The sequence below is a fragment of the Bufo bufo genome, chromosome 3 (assembly GCF_905171765.1).
Source record: "Bufo bufo chromosome 3, aBufBuf1.1, whole genome shotgun sequence".
Classification (NCBI taxonomy): domain Eukaryota; kingdom Metazoa; phylum Chordata; class Amphibia; order Anura; family Bufonidae; genus Bufo; species Bufo bufo.
The window spans coordinates 685,426,422-685,440,933 of record NC_053391.1 but is presented as its reverse complement, the minus strand read 5'-3'; positions in this window follow the sequence as shown (position 1 = coordinate 685,440,933).

The following is a 14,512-nucleotide window of genomic DNA, read 5'->3' as shown; positions in this document are numbered from 1 at the left end:
CCACCTAGCCAGCGTGGGAGTGGTCACTGGGGCAAAAGGCCGAATAGTAGAAAGGAAGAGCTGCGGAAACTCCCTAAACCGATGAAGAGAAGTGCGAGCTTCATATTCCTTGAGGCAAGCCCCGGGACAGAGTGAAGGCGAGGCCGGGAAAGCAGGGTAAGCGACCGAACGTATGTGGGTCTTAGTCCTCCTAGAGATGTCAAAGGAGACCCCATCCGGAGTGTACGAGCGGGCCTCATAATCCAAAGCCCGGACGTCTGACACCCGCTTGCAGGAAATCAGACAGAAAAGGGTGACAAGCTTCGCCGACAGTTGCCTTAGGGAAAGGTCTGCATTCTGAGGCCAAGAAGACAAAAATGAAAGGACACAAGACACATCCCAAGTGGCAGAAAACCTAGGCCTCGGAGGTCGAGACATACGAGAGCCGCGTAAGAGACGGCAGACCAAAGGATGTTGACCCGCAGGAGTGCCGTCAAAACCTTGATGAGACGCTGAGATGGCCGATCTGAAAAGGCTGCCCTGGTCGAAGAGGGAAAATAGGAAGTGCAAAATCTCCGTCACAGGTGCTGAAACGGGATCCAAGTTCCTAGCCAAGCACCAGCCAGCCCAGGACCCCCAGGCTGATCTATAAGATCTCCTGGTTCCTGGAGCCCATGCGTTCTCCAAAAGGACTCTAGCTGTTCCCGAAACTCCCGGGACCTCCACGGTCCCCGGAAATCCGACATGCCAACAGGCGCAGGGACCCATCCAAGATCAGAGGATGTGGCTGGTGAAGCGGGCCGCGGAGGAGAGTCTGAGACGTCGGGAGCAGCAGCGGGATCTCTATCATCATCTCCAGAAGGTGGGGAAACCACGACTGGGAGTTCCAAAACGGTACCAGAAGAAGCAGATCTGCAACCTGACGGCGGACTTGAATCAGGGTTCGAGGGATCAGCTGGAACGGAGGAAACACATAGAGAAGACCCTTGGACCAATCCTGTAAAAATGCGTCCACCGCTTCGGCTTCCGGGTCCGGGCACCAACTGTAAAACCGCGGCAGCTGCGTGTTCAGACAGGAGGCAAACAGGTCGATACAGAAAGGTCCCCAAATCGACGTTAAGGATAGGAAAACTGTTGGATCTAACTGCCAATCGCTGGAGTCCGAAAGATAGCGAGAGCTCCAATCCGCGTGAATGTTGTGGACGCCCGGAAGATACTCCGCCAAGACAATCAAATCCCTGGATAGGCAATAGTCCCAGAAGTCCTTCGCCAATCGCGATAATATGGTGGACCGGGTTCCTCCCATGCCGTTGATGTAACGCACCGCCGACACATTGTCCATGCGTAGTTGAATGCACGCTCTGGCCGTGTCCCTCGTGAAACTCTTGATTGCGAACGAGCCCGCCAACAGCTCCAGCGCATTGATGTGGAATCCCGCTTCGGTCTCCGACCAGCCGCCACCGGTTGTGACCCCCTCGCAGTGTGCTCCCCAGCCCGACAGGCTGGCATCCGAATCCAACGTGAAATCCGGACGATGACCGAAAATAGCCTTGCCGTTCCAGGCCTGTAAGTTGTGGATCCACCAGGATAGCTCTTCCTTGGTCTCCTCGTCCAAGGAGATCCAATCCGCATATGAGGCTCCTGTCCGAAGGTGAGAAATTTTCAGACGTTGCAGCGCTCTGTAGTGGAGCGGGGCTGGAAACACCGCCTGGATAGACGAGGCCAGGAGACCAATTATCCTTGCCAGCTGACGCAGTGGGATCTGGGTAGAAGACCTCGCTCTGTGTAACTCCTTCCGAATAGACCGAATCTTGGTCGATGGTAGGCTGAGGGCACCTGCCGTGGAATCCACCATAAACCCGAGGAACTCCAACTTGCGAGCCGGGATGAGGCACGACTTCTCCTGATTCAGTAGGAAACCCAGGCCGGATAGAAGATTCATGGTCCAGCAAAGGTGTTCCAGCAATACCGAACGATCCTGCGCCATGATCAGAATATCGTCCAGGTACATGATGAGGCGAACACCCCGGCTGCGCAACCAGGCCATGGCCGGGCGCATCAACTTGGTAAAGCACCATGGAGCCGATGAGAGACCGAACGGGAGGCACGTAAACCTCCAAATCCTGTCTTTCCAGCAGAAACAGAGGAGGTCCCTGGACGCGTCCTCCACCGGGACCGTCAGATAAGCATCCTTTAGGTCTAGCTTGACCATCCAGTCGCTCATCTGTAGTAAATCCCGCAGAAGATGGATGCCCTCCATCTTGAAGTGGTGGTACCTGACAAACGCGTTTAGGGCGCGTAAATTGATGACGGGCCGCATCTGGCCCCCTTTCTTTGCCACCAGAAATATGTTGCTGATTATCCCGAACACGGATCCCCGGGTTGGCTCTATGGCTCCCTTGCGGAAGAGATCCGACAACTCGGCGTCTACCAGCCTCTGGCTCTCTGCTGACATCACCCCAGGGTGTGGAGGCAGAATGGGCAACGGGAACGTTGTAAGCTCGATATGGAAACCCTCGACCGTGGAGAGAACCCATTGGTCCGAGGTGATGCGTGACCAAGCTCGAGAAAAGAGCCGGAGTCTGCCCCCTACACAAACAGTTAAAGAATTGAAATGAGGCAGCAGCCTTACCGTAATGTCGTCTGGAACCAGGGTTTCCTCTGTAGCCTCTAGACCGCCAGGATCCTCCCCGGGAAGGGAAAAAAGATGGTGCCTCTCGTCTTTGCTCCTGGAATGCAGGTCTCTGGGAGAAGGAGCCTCGGCCCGTACCACGGGATTGAAAATGGGCGTGGCCGGACAGACGGCCCCTGAAACTGCCAGCCCTGGTAGAGACCTTACCGTGAAACACCCGCTTCATAGAACTCTGGGCTTTATCGAGTGCTGTGAAAGCACCGACAAACCGTCCTAGGTCCTTTATAAAGGACTCGCCAAACAACAGGCCCTGGGCCTCCTTACCAGCTTCTGTAAGCGCCAAGTTGGACAGTTTAGGCTCTATCTTAAATAATATGGCCTTGCGCCGCTCAATAGCCAGGGACGTATTAACGTTTCCCGCTATGCAAATTGCGCGCTGAACCCACTCGCGCAGCTCAAGAGGATCTACCTGCCTATCCTCAGCCTTGGCAGCCTCAGCCAAATCGAATATATTTGCCAGGGGGCCAAATATGTCGAGGAGCTTGTCCTGACAAGAGCGCAAAGCCGACTCCAGACCCTTTCTCAGATTCCACCCGGATTTGGTGAGGAACTGGGTCATTTTGGGGTCTACTGCCGGAGTCTCACAAACCCTATTGGGAACTATGGGTCTGGGGCATTCTGCCCTGAGCTTGTTGCGTGCCTCTTTGGAGAGGGGGCAACGCACGCGAGCCTCCAAGTATTTGGATACATGATCCAATGGCAACCACTCCGCCGACCGAGGGTGGTGGAGAGAATCCGGGTCAAACAGGAAATACATCTGCCGCCGTAACCAGAGAACTGCACCCGGGTAAGGGGTTAGAATCTATGACCCCTGAGGGGTCCTCCTCTGCCTCCTCAAAGGCGTCATCTATAGCCTCCTCATCGGATCCGACCTCAGAGTCAGAACCCGCATCCTGCTGTGCTCTAGCACATTTCCAATTTCGTGTACGTTCTGCCTGACGCGTACAGGCTCTTTTGCGCGGACCTAGCGCGCCAACATTGGTGGAAACATCGTCACCAGTCAAACGTTTTCTGGAGGCAGATGGCCCTGGCCCGGCTGGTTTAGAAACCATAGCGGGCTGCGGGGTAGGTGAGGCAGCTGGATGGGTAGCAAGGGCCTGGGCAATGGACTGGGATATGACCGAAGTCATTGATCCCATAGCCGCAGCAATAGCATTAGACAATGATGTTTGAAAGGCCAGGGATTGATCCGCAGGGGCCATCACTGTCTGACAATCATCCCCAGAAGGGGTTAATTCAACTTGGGGAATATCCTCCTCAACTGGGCCCTGCCCACTGTAATCTGTATTGGGCATAATGAGATCTGCCGCAGCCTGCCTCTAATAATAAAGTAGGTAATGCAAGGGTTAACCACAATAATGTAGGTAAGGCAAGGGTTAACCACACCTGAATTATAACCCTACTGACTCCACTGGCAAGAGGTATTTTCCCCAGCGAGGGAGTAACAACCAGATGGGGACAAGAGAAAACCTGCAAAAGAAAAAATCCCAGGCAGAGCAGAGGCCGCCGAGCTCCGGAGCGCCGCACTGAAAGGACCGGAAGCGGAAGTGCCCGAGATCTCGCGAGATCTCGGGCGGCGCGAAGCAGCAGCAGGCAAGACAGCCGGCGGCGAGATGAAAGGTGAGCCGCGGCGGGAATGAACACCAGGGAGGGGGGGAACAGAGGGGGGAGCGAGCGGACTGAAAACCCAGCCCAGCAAGCCAAAAATTACCAACTAAAAATAGATATACAACTAGTCACCTAGGAATAGAGGTTCCCCTGAAACAGGGTCACCAGAGATGTGCCTATAGAAGTAAAACAGGCACAAGGTAATCAGGGAGAAAAAACCCAATAAAATACCTGTGAAGACAACAGAATACCAGACCCAGTAAAGGGAAAAAACTATATAAAAGAGAACAGTCAATCAGACATCAATCACAAGTACTTATCTCTGCGGTCAGCAGCAAAGAAAGAGGAGGTTTTGCAGGCGGAGTGGCCTGTTATACTGGGACTATGGGGAGGGGCTGATCACATGTTTCAATATTTTTCTTTGCTGCTATTGGTCAGAGTAAAGAAGGAGAATAGCAATACTAGCCTCCGGGTCTTGTAATAAAATCCGATTGAGTTCATGGTAATCCAGACATGGCCGAAGACCTCCGTCTTTTTTTAACAAAAAAAAAACTGCTGCCACTGGAGACTTGGAAGGTCTTATGTGTCCTTTAGCCAAACTCTCGATAATATACTCTCTCATGGCCAGTCTTTCAGGTCCAGAAAGGTTATACAACCTAGATTTGGGCAATTTAGCTCTGGGAATAAGGTTGATAGAACAATCATATTCCCAATGCGGAGGTACATCCGGCATCCACTCTCAAAAAATACATCGGCAAAATATAAAAGAGGGTAATGTCTTAGTAGTTAAAACATAAAAAGATGTATTCAGACAATTGTCAATGCAATAATCACACCAATCCAGAATCTGTCTAGCTTGCCAATCGATGGTTGGATTGTGCTTGCTCAACCATGGCAAACCCAAAACCACCGGAGCAGGGAGATAAAACTCCGATAAAATGTCCCTCCTGTCCGCAGAAAAAAACACACTTCCTTCTTAAGACCAGTATGCTTAAAAGCGGATCCAGGAGTAGCTCCTCCTAACTGCATGGGTTCGTCCCCAGACCTAAACTCAGGAGTATCTTCACCCAAAGTGTCAGGGGAGGAAGCTACATCATGTACTTCCTGAGAGTGGGGCCCCTAGATCTTTTTCTCAGGCGTCTTGTGTACTGCAAGAGACATAGCGGCTTCCAGAGACTCAGGATTCTCATGAAAGGCCAAAGCATCCTTCAGCCTCTCTGATAATCCCTGAAAAAACTGACTACGGGGAGCCAGATCATTCCACTCAGCATCCGTAGCCCACCTCCTAAACTCAGAGAAATAGATCTCAGCAGAACGATCTCCCTGACAAAGGCAACGCTGCTTGGTTTAGACCAGGGATGTCTGATCTGGATCATCATAGATAAGACCCAAAGCTTCAAAAAATTAATCCACCGACCGGAGAGACTGCGATCCGGTTGGCAGAGAAAAAGCCCATGACTGCACATCCCCCTTAAGCAATGAAATAACCACACCAACTCGCTGTTTCTCATCCCCAGATGAGTGTGGACGTAGCTTAAAATACAGTTTGCACGCCTCCCCAAACAAAATGAAATTATCACGTCCCCCAGAGAATCTGTCTGGGAGGGCAATTTTACGCTCCAGATAGGCCTGGTTTTCACCAACACCACCAGGACCAACAGCCTGTGGTCTCTAAATCCACGAGACGGTCGTGCGGAGATTGGCTACTTCCAAAGACAGCCCTTGCAACTGTCCTGCCAGTGCAGCTATTGGATCCATGGCTGCACTCAAACAAACAAAAAATTACGGTTTGGGCAGTTTATAATGTCACGCTCTAGTGTAGGAGGGAAACCCCCACACTGAACATAGGAGGGAAAAGGAAATAAGGCCTGAAAACTAGGGAAGGAAGATGGACACCTCCTAGTGAAAACCCTAATCAAAGCCCTGACTGACTACCAGTATGAACAGACTCCAGAGGTAGGTAAGTTATTACACAGGAATACCTAAAGTCCTATCTAACCCTAAAGGACCCTGGTACTAATGACATGAATGAGACATCCTGTTCTTCCAAAAGGAAGGATGAACGGGAGTCTCCCTAAGGCCTAATACAAAGCAACAAAGAAATGCAACACACAGAAAAGGCAAAATACAAAGGGAAAGGTAACACTTAACTTTCAAGAAGCTATGGCAGCACCAGGAACTCAGCTGTGATCCAAACAACAGCTATCCACAGGTCCAACTGAAGCTATAAACCGAACAGCATTGTGGGAGAGACAACTATAAATAGGGAATGTTAAATGACCACAAAAGCAACACCTGGAGGCTAAGGGTGTGGCCAGTACAAGAAACAACAAGGATGCCTATTGATCCACAAGGTAAAAATGTCAAACCAAACCATGTGTTGCTAGTCTCAAAGATCTCCTGCCACTGACTCGTGTCGTGGGGACGTCCGTATGTCTCGGTACATCTGTGACAATATGTCCACATTGTGCCCCCACTGTAGATATGTCCACATTGTGCTCCCACAGTAGATATGTCCACATAGTGCCCCCACATTAGATATGTCCAGATAGTGCCCCCACAGTAGATATGCCCACATTGTGCCCCCACACTAAATATGTTCATATTGTGGCCTCACTGTAGATAAGTCTACATTGTGCCCCCGATGTAGATATGCCTACATTGTGCCCCCACAGTAGATATGTCCACATTGGGCCCCCACAGTAGATATGTCCCAATTGTGCCCCCACAGTAGATATGCCCATTTGTGCCCCCTCAGTAGATGTGTCCACATTGTGCCCCCACAGTAGATATGTCCACATTGTGCCCCCACAGTAGATTACATTGTGCCCCCACAGTAGATATGGCCACATTGTGCCCCCACAGTAGATATGTGTTACGATCCCTCCCATGACAGAGGTTAGAAGATCTGAGAGACTGGCTGCACGTGAGGTTATCTGACAGTCTCTCTGTTTTCACTTGTTGCAGTGTTGTTGTTGGTAATGACCACACCTCTTGTCTCAGGTGCAGCTTGTGGTCATTACTGCTCCTCTATTTAGTCTGGACTCTAGCACTTCATACCATGCAGTTGATATTCTCTGCCTGGAGTTGGAAGAGCTGGTGTGTGGTCCTCATCTGAGTACATGATCATTAATTTTCTATTGAAGATAAGTGTAATTCTCATTGTATTTTGTTGTTCCCATTTGCTCGTTGTTTACTAGGCCTCTGAGAGATGCTGGTTCGTTCATCTGGGAAGGAACCAGTAGTCTCAGACCCTGTCACTGCTCCTAGGGATATTCAGGGTTACTAGGGCCTAGGTTTCCATTGTATGAATATTCCCACCTTCAGAGTCTATTCATACTGACAGGAGTCAGAGCTAGGTTTAGGGTTTTCATAGGTGGTTACCGTTTCCCTTTCCCTAGCCTTGAAGACTAGCGTCTGATCATTTTTCTTTTGTTGTCATTCTGGTGTTCCTCGCCTCCCCTTACTTCGTGACATTATCAACCACCCAAATAAACGCCATTTTGTTTGTGTCAGTGCAGTGATGGATACTATTTCTGCACTGGTCGGACAACTTCAGGGGCTGTCTTTGGAGGTAGCTGACCTCCGCACGACCGTCTCACAGGGCTTGACCACCAGGCCTGTCCTGAACCTAAGGTCGCTCTCCCGGATATATTTTCCGGGGGAAGTGACAACTTTGTTCGTTTCAGGGAGTCGTGCAAATTATATTTTAGACTACGTCCTAACTCTTCTGGGGACGCAAGTCAAAGAGTGGGTATAATCATTTTGTTACTTAAAGGTGACGCTCAGTCTTGGGCTTTTTCGTAGCCAACCGGAGGGACTGTGATCTGAGTAGATTAATTTTTCTACGATGACCCAGATCTGATCTCCCTGGCCGAGACTAAGTTGCGTGGCTTACGGCAGGGAGGGCGTTCTGCGGAGACCTATTGCTCTGAATTTAGGAGATGGGCTACGGATACGGAGTGGAATGATCCAGCTCTCCATAGTCAATTCTGTCAAGGGTTATCCGAGAGCCTGAAGGACATGTTGGCGTTTCACGAATATCATTTCACGAGTCATTGGAAGCTGCCATGTCTCTTGCTGTACGTATTGATATACACCTGAGGGAGAGATCTAAGGTTCCTCACACTCAGGACGTACTATGATATGGGGTGGCGGCCTTCTCCGACACTTTGGGTAAAGAGACTCTTGAGCTCATGTCTGGTGATGAGCCAATGCAGCTGGGGGGAGCTACCCCTGGACCTGGTGATAAAAAATTTAGGCTTAAGAAGAGACTCTGCTCTTTCTGTGGAAGAAGGGGACATTTTGTTAACGTATGTCCTTTTGTTCAGCATCAAGGTGAAAAAGAAAAAAAGATGTTTAGTCCTCATCTCACTCTTGGTGGTGTGGGTGGGGAATCTGAGAATTTAATTTTGTCATTTGCCGGTAGTACCCGATTTCTCCTGTCTGCCGAGGTGGCGCTAGATTCCAAAACTGTGGGACCTGAAGTGTTCATTGACAGTGGGGCAGTGGTTAACCTAGTTGATGGTCAGTTCATGCGTATTCAGGGGTTAACAACAAGTGCATTAGACAACAATATTTCAGTGTTTGCAATTGATTCTGCTCCACTCACACAGAAATGTTTGTCACCACAAATGGTGCAGGACATTCATTTAAAGGTGGGTGATTTTCATTAAGAATTCATTTCGTGTTTTGCGGTTCAATCATTATTTTATTAAAGCGTATAAATGAGTAATGTATAAATATATCCAATACGTATACATAAACATAAAAAATACAAAGGTCGACAACTGGTCATATAAATAAATCTGAGGTAGTAGTACATTCTATAATTAGCAGTACAGAACATTATTTTCAAGTAACAAGCCCGTGGGGGCTTCTGGAAATGAATCTAAGAGCACATATTGTATATATTCTCTAAATTCTAGACCAACAACCACATAGGACAAGGAAAAACATCACAAGACGAGACAGACCAAGACAAGACATAAACAAAAGGAAGGGGGAAGGAGGGGTATAGGATAGAAGGCCCTGCTTAGTGTAATATTTAGGAGCCATTACCCGGAATAATACCTGTTGTCAACCAATCATGGAAAGATGTGGAGGTGCGAAACTGATTCCATGGGTCCCAAATCCTCCAGAAGGCCGAAGCAGATCCTGAGTCCACAGCGCCTAACTCTTCCATATGAACTAGTGAATCTAGAGCGTTAGACCAGGTCACTCTAGAAAGACTCTCTGAAGACCTCCATTGACGGGGAATTATCTGTCTCAAAGCTAAGATAAACAAGCGAAGGGCACCCTTCTTAATCTGCGAAATCTGCCCTGAGAACATGGATAGAAGAGCTATCGCAGGTGAGGGCATGACCGTAGCTTTGTATAAGAGATTATATAAGTCAAAGATCTCCCGCCACAGGTGGCCACACCCGGACAGTCCCACCATATATGTGTCATGGAGCCCCTTGCATTAAGACACCTCCAGCATGTATCAGGAACCTGAGGATAAAATTGGCGTAATCGCACTGGGGTCCTATACCATCTGCTAAGGATTTTATAGTTAAGTTCCTGTAAATTACAAGACACAGTTAATTTATGAGTGAAAAGAATTGATCTAGACCATTGGTCTGCTGAGAAGGTGGATCCCAGTTCCGATTCCCAATCAGACATGAACTTGAGTTTAGTTCCTTGAGTACCTGTGGAAGAATCCTCTTTCTCCCCAGAGTTCAACATGGCATATAGCAGAGATATAGCATGATCAGGAGCTGACCTAGCTGTGCACATTTTTTCAAATTCAGTTAAGGGGAGACATGACCGCAATCCAGGCATCAGGGATTTAATAAAGCTTCGCAACTGAAAGTAGAGGAGTCAGCGTCCAGGGCCCGAAGGAATAATGTGGGAGAGGTCATCCAAAGGGAGTAGACCATTCTGCTTATAGACGTCTATCAATTTAATAGGATGTCTATTCTGGTCTCCCAGAGCTGGGAGCTGACTCAAACCTGTGGGAAGATCTGCATGGCCCGTGAGTGTCATGAGAGGACCAGGAGAATGTACAAGGCTAAGTTTGACCGCAAATTTAGCCCAGAGCCTAGCCAAGGTATATAGAAGCATCGGGGATTGCGAGTTAGGTAATAAATTCAAGGAAGTAGGGGACAGCCAAAAGACTCCAGTGGCCAAATGCGGTGCCATTTCATGCTCAATTTCCACCCATAGTTTAGTAGAGCGGTTGTGACATAAATCAAGCACACAATTCATGACTGTCGCTCTATAATATGAGATGAAATTTGGTAGTCCCGTACCTCCCAAAGCTTTAGAACGAGATATTAAGCTATAACTAAGTCTAGCCCTGGGTGCTTTCCATACAAAGACCGATACCATTCTCCTGATCCTAGCAAAATATGTTAAGGGAATTTTACATGGGATCGTCTGGAACAAATATAGGAGGCGCGGTAAAATGTCCATTTTCACCACATTAATCCTCCCAAACCAAGAGATCTGGAGTGGAGTCCATTTATGGAAACTGGATTCAATAGCTCTAAGCAAGGGTAAATAGTTAAGTTTAAAAACATGTGTCAAGTTTGCTGGTATGTATACTCCTAAGTATTTAATGTGTTGGGAGGTCCACTTAAAGGAGAAAGAGTCCTTTAAAAAATCTGCTTCCCGTTGGGGCATGTTTATGTTTAAAATCTCTGATTTCTGCACATTGACCTTAAAGTTACTAAGGCGCCCAAAGAGATCAAATTCACGAAGAATCGAGGGCAAGCCAATCCTGGGAGAGGTCAAATATATAAGCAGGTCATCTGCGAACAGGGACAGTTTGTGCTCTGTATTACCAAGTTTTAGACCCGAGATGGAAGGATTTGCCTGAAGAGCATTAGCAAGGGATTCCATCACAAGAGTGTATAAAAAGGGTGACAAGGGACACCCTTGACGTGTTCCTTTCCGAATCTCAAAAGGGGCAGACAAAAGTCCATTAACACGAACACAGGCTGAAGGGGAGGAGTAAAGAGCTAATATCCTATGAATCATTTTGTCTCCTAAGCCAATGTGGCGCAGGGTTTCCTCCAAGAACCGCCAACTTACCCTATCAAACGTCTTCTCAGCGTCTACAGCGAGAAGGCATAGCGGGATTTTGGTTTGTTGTGCCCTCGCTATCAGCCCTAGCGTTTTAAGTGTATTATCTCGGGCTTCCCGTCCTGGTACAAATCCTACTTGCTCTTTGTGGATACAACCTGAGATGTGGGGATGGATCCTCAGAGCCAAAAGCTTACATTTTGAGATCCACATTGAGCAAGGAAATAGGCCTGTAATTAGAGCACGAAGCTGGGTCCCTGCCTGGCTTAGGAATAACTGTGATATGTGCCTGAAGAGCTTGCCGTGTAAATGGACAATCCGGTGAGATGGAATTAAAAGTTTCAACCAATAAGGGTGTAAGATCCTCTCGGAGGATTTTATAGAACCGAGAGGTCAATCCATCAGGGCCTGGGGATTTCCCATTCTTCAGATTCTTGATCACTGATTCTAGTTCAGGGAGGGTAAAATCATCTTCCAATGTGGCTGCATCTTTGTCAGATATGGGGGTGGGGCAAAATTGGGCTAGATATTCACGAGATTCATCACCAAAAGATTCCCGTGGGAGAGCAGATGCTGGGAGATTATATAAGGATGCATAAAAGGATTGAAACTCCGCAGTGATATCTACCGGGTTATATACGGAACCTCCTGTACCTGTATTAATTGATGGAACATGGATCAGAGCAGTTCGGGGATGTAAGGCCCTAGCTAACCAGCTACCACATTTATTACCATATTCAAAGAACCCGTGTCTAATTTTATCTCTAAAACATAAGGCCTTTTGGTCTAAGATCTGCAGTATTTGATGCTGAACTAAAGAAATGTCTGATTTTAGAGTGTCAGTAGGGGAATTTTTGTTTAAATTTTCTTTTATGGCAAGATCAGATAAAAGAGATTTCAATTTGTGGGAGCGTTCTTTTTTCAGTCTGGAGCCATGTGAAATAAATACCCCCCTAAGCACGCATTTGAGGGCTTCCCATTTAATGGGGGGGGGGCAGTCAAATCCGTTAGATGGTCGTTAGTAAAGTCAGTAATAGCTTTCCGGATGTCTGCTAAGCAGGCTATGTCTGAGAGCAGGTTATCATTCAGTCTCCATGAGAAGGGCCGGGGACAGGAGGGTTGGGAAGAGATAATGCCACACACCGGTGCATGATCAGACCATAGGCGAGTGTCAATAGAGCATTTAGGCCCAGAGTCCAACAGTTGTTGAGATATAAAGATATGGTCGAGTCTACTATAACTGTTGTGGATTGGGGAGTGGAAGCTATAATCCCTGACACCTGGATGCAAAATGTGCCATAAGTCCACTAGGCGGAGTGCCATGAGCTCAGATTTGAATCTGCGCAAAGAACTCGGGGAGATTGACGACCTACCAGATGAGGAATCCAACAGCGGGTCCATCACTAGGTTGAAGTCACCTCCAAGTATGATCAGAGAACCATCTGCAAATTTCGGTAGGGCTGTGTTGCACTGGGGACTGGGGCGGACAGACAACATTGGTGTAATGTTGTGCTGCGCACTTAATTCTAGTCCGGTCAGGTAGCACAGCTCTGATAGGGATTGGACGCAGAGTGTTTGGCAGCAGAGTGTGGACTGTGTTCTTGTGTTGTGGGGTCCTGGGGAGCCAGGGCATGACTATGCCATTGGTTCTGCGGGCCTCCACAAGACGGGATCACAGGGGGAAATCAGCCTGGGTACACATGAGTGGACGGGGATACGGTGCCATCAATAACAAGATGGTGCTTTGTCCACAGCACTTCAGTTATCCTAACCTAGTAGGATGGCCATCCTTATCTGTTGGCGCAGAGGGATGTGTAGCAGAGGACGCGATCAAAGGTATTGGTGCTGGGAATTTATGACATTTAATTGCACTGTGAGGGGAGAGATTCCCCCGGGAGCGCCTGGTATTTTCTTCTGCCATAGGTGTGTTTAATATGAAGCGGAAGAAAAACCCAGGAGATGCCACAGAAGAGACCAGCTATTCCCCCTGACACTCTTGTGAGGCTCCAGAGGATCCCACTGGTTTTTGGCAATCAAGCGACCTCTGTCTAGAGGTGTTCTAGAGATGGAAGACTGTGCCACAATCCAGCGGGAGCATTATCTCAGGCTCTGCAGGAAGACTTGGAGACGTTCGGGTGGAAGGGCTTATTTTCACTTGTTTCACCCAGTGAAACTTCTTCTGGTTTTGGTCATCGTCATCTACATTAGACTGTGTATCGGAGGGTCAAGGGACTTATTGACCAAATTCACCAGAACCAGACAGAACTTTACCGAACTAACCGAAGGAGGAGGCTCAGGACCTAACTAAAACATTGTTCCTGTAGCCAAATATTGTATGGACACACTTTGTTTCCTATGAGGGTTCGGGACGTATAACTTGTACTACCCTGAAACCCCATAGCACATTGTACATTTATTGATTTTGTTTGTCGGTCGATGGTGTACCCATAGGCACTCTAGGTACAAATGTGTGACAGCCCACACCCAGGGAAACTCGCCCAACACACGGTGGTGAGTTATTAATTGGCTGTACACATTTGCATCCTATAGTCATTTCCCATTGACACGGGGGTCTGTGACCTACCTGTGTCTTTGGAGGGGTAGAGATGCCAGGTTGCATGAGTCTCTATGGGTACACATACATATAATGGAATTTGGTTGTGTTGGGAGGGATGTGGCCTGGTTTTGTGTGAATGGGGATAAGATTAGGACACGATAGGGACAGGCATCCTTTGTTTGCCATTTGCCACCTTGAACCCTGGAACGGTGAAGTTCTTAAGGGAAGGGCTGGATGTGTAGTGTGGCAGAGGTGTTCTCCGCAGTAGAATTTAGGTACTATGACATCACCGCTTAATAGTCTGACCTGCCTTGTAAAGACCTATTTATCTGTCCACGGGAGAACCGCACCCGTCAAGATGGAAACAGATGTTGGACGAAAGTCGTGATTAAAGAAAGTTGGGACTGAGGTTGTGAGGGTGAACCCGCTCCAGATTCCTTGGAGGCGGGCCATACCTGAAGATCGGCAGAAGTACCGAGAGACTGTGGGGGTGTGGTCACTCCAAAGTGGGGGTGGCCGACACTAAAAGACTGTTAAAGAAAGGCCAGTTAAAGACTGCAAGGGTGAACCCGCTCCAGATTTGGGGGGGGGGGGGGCGACACCTGAAG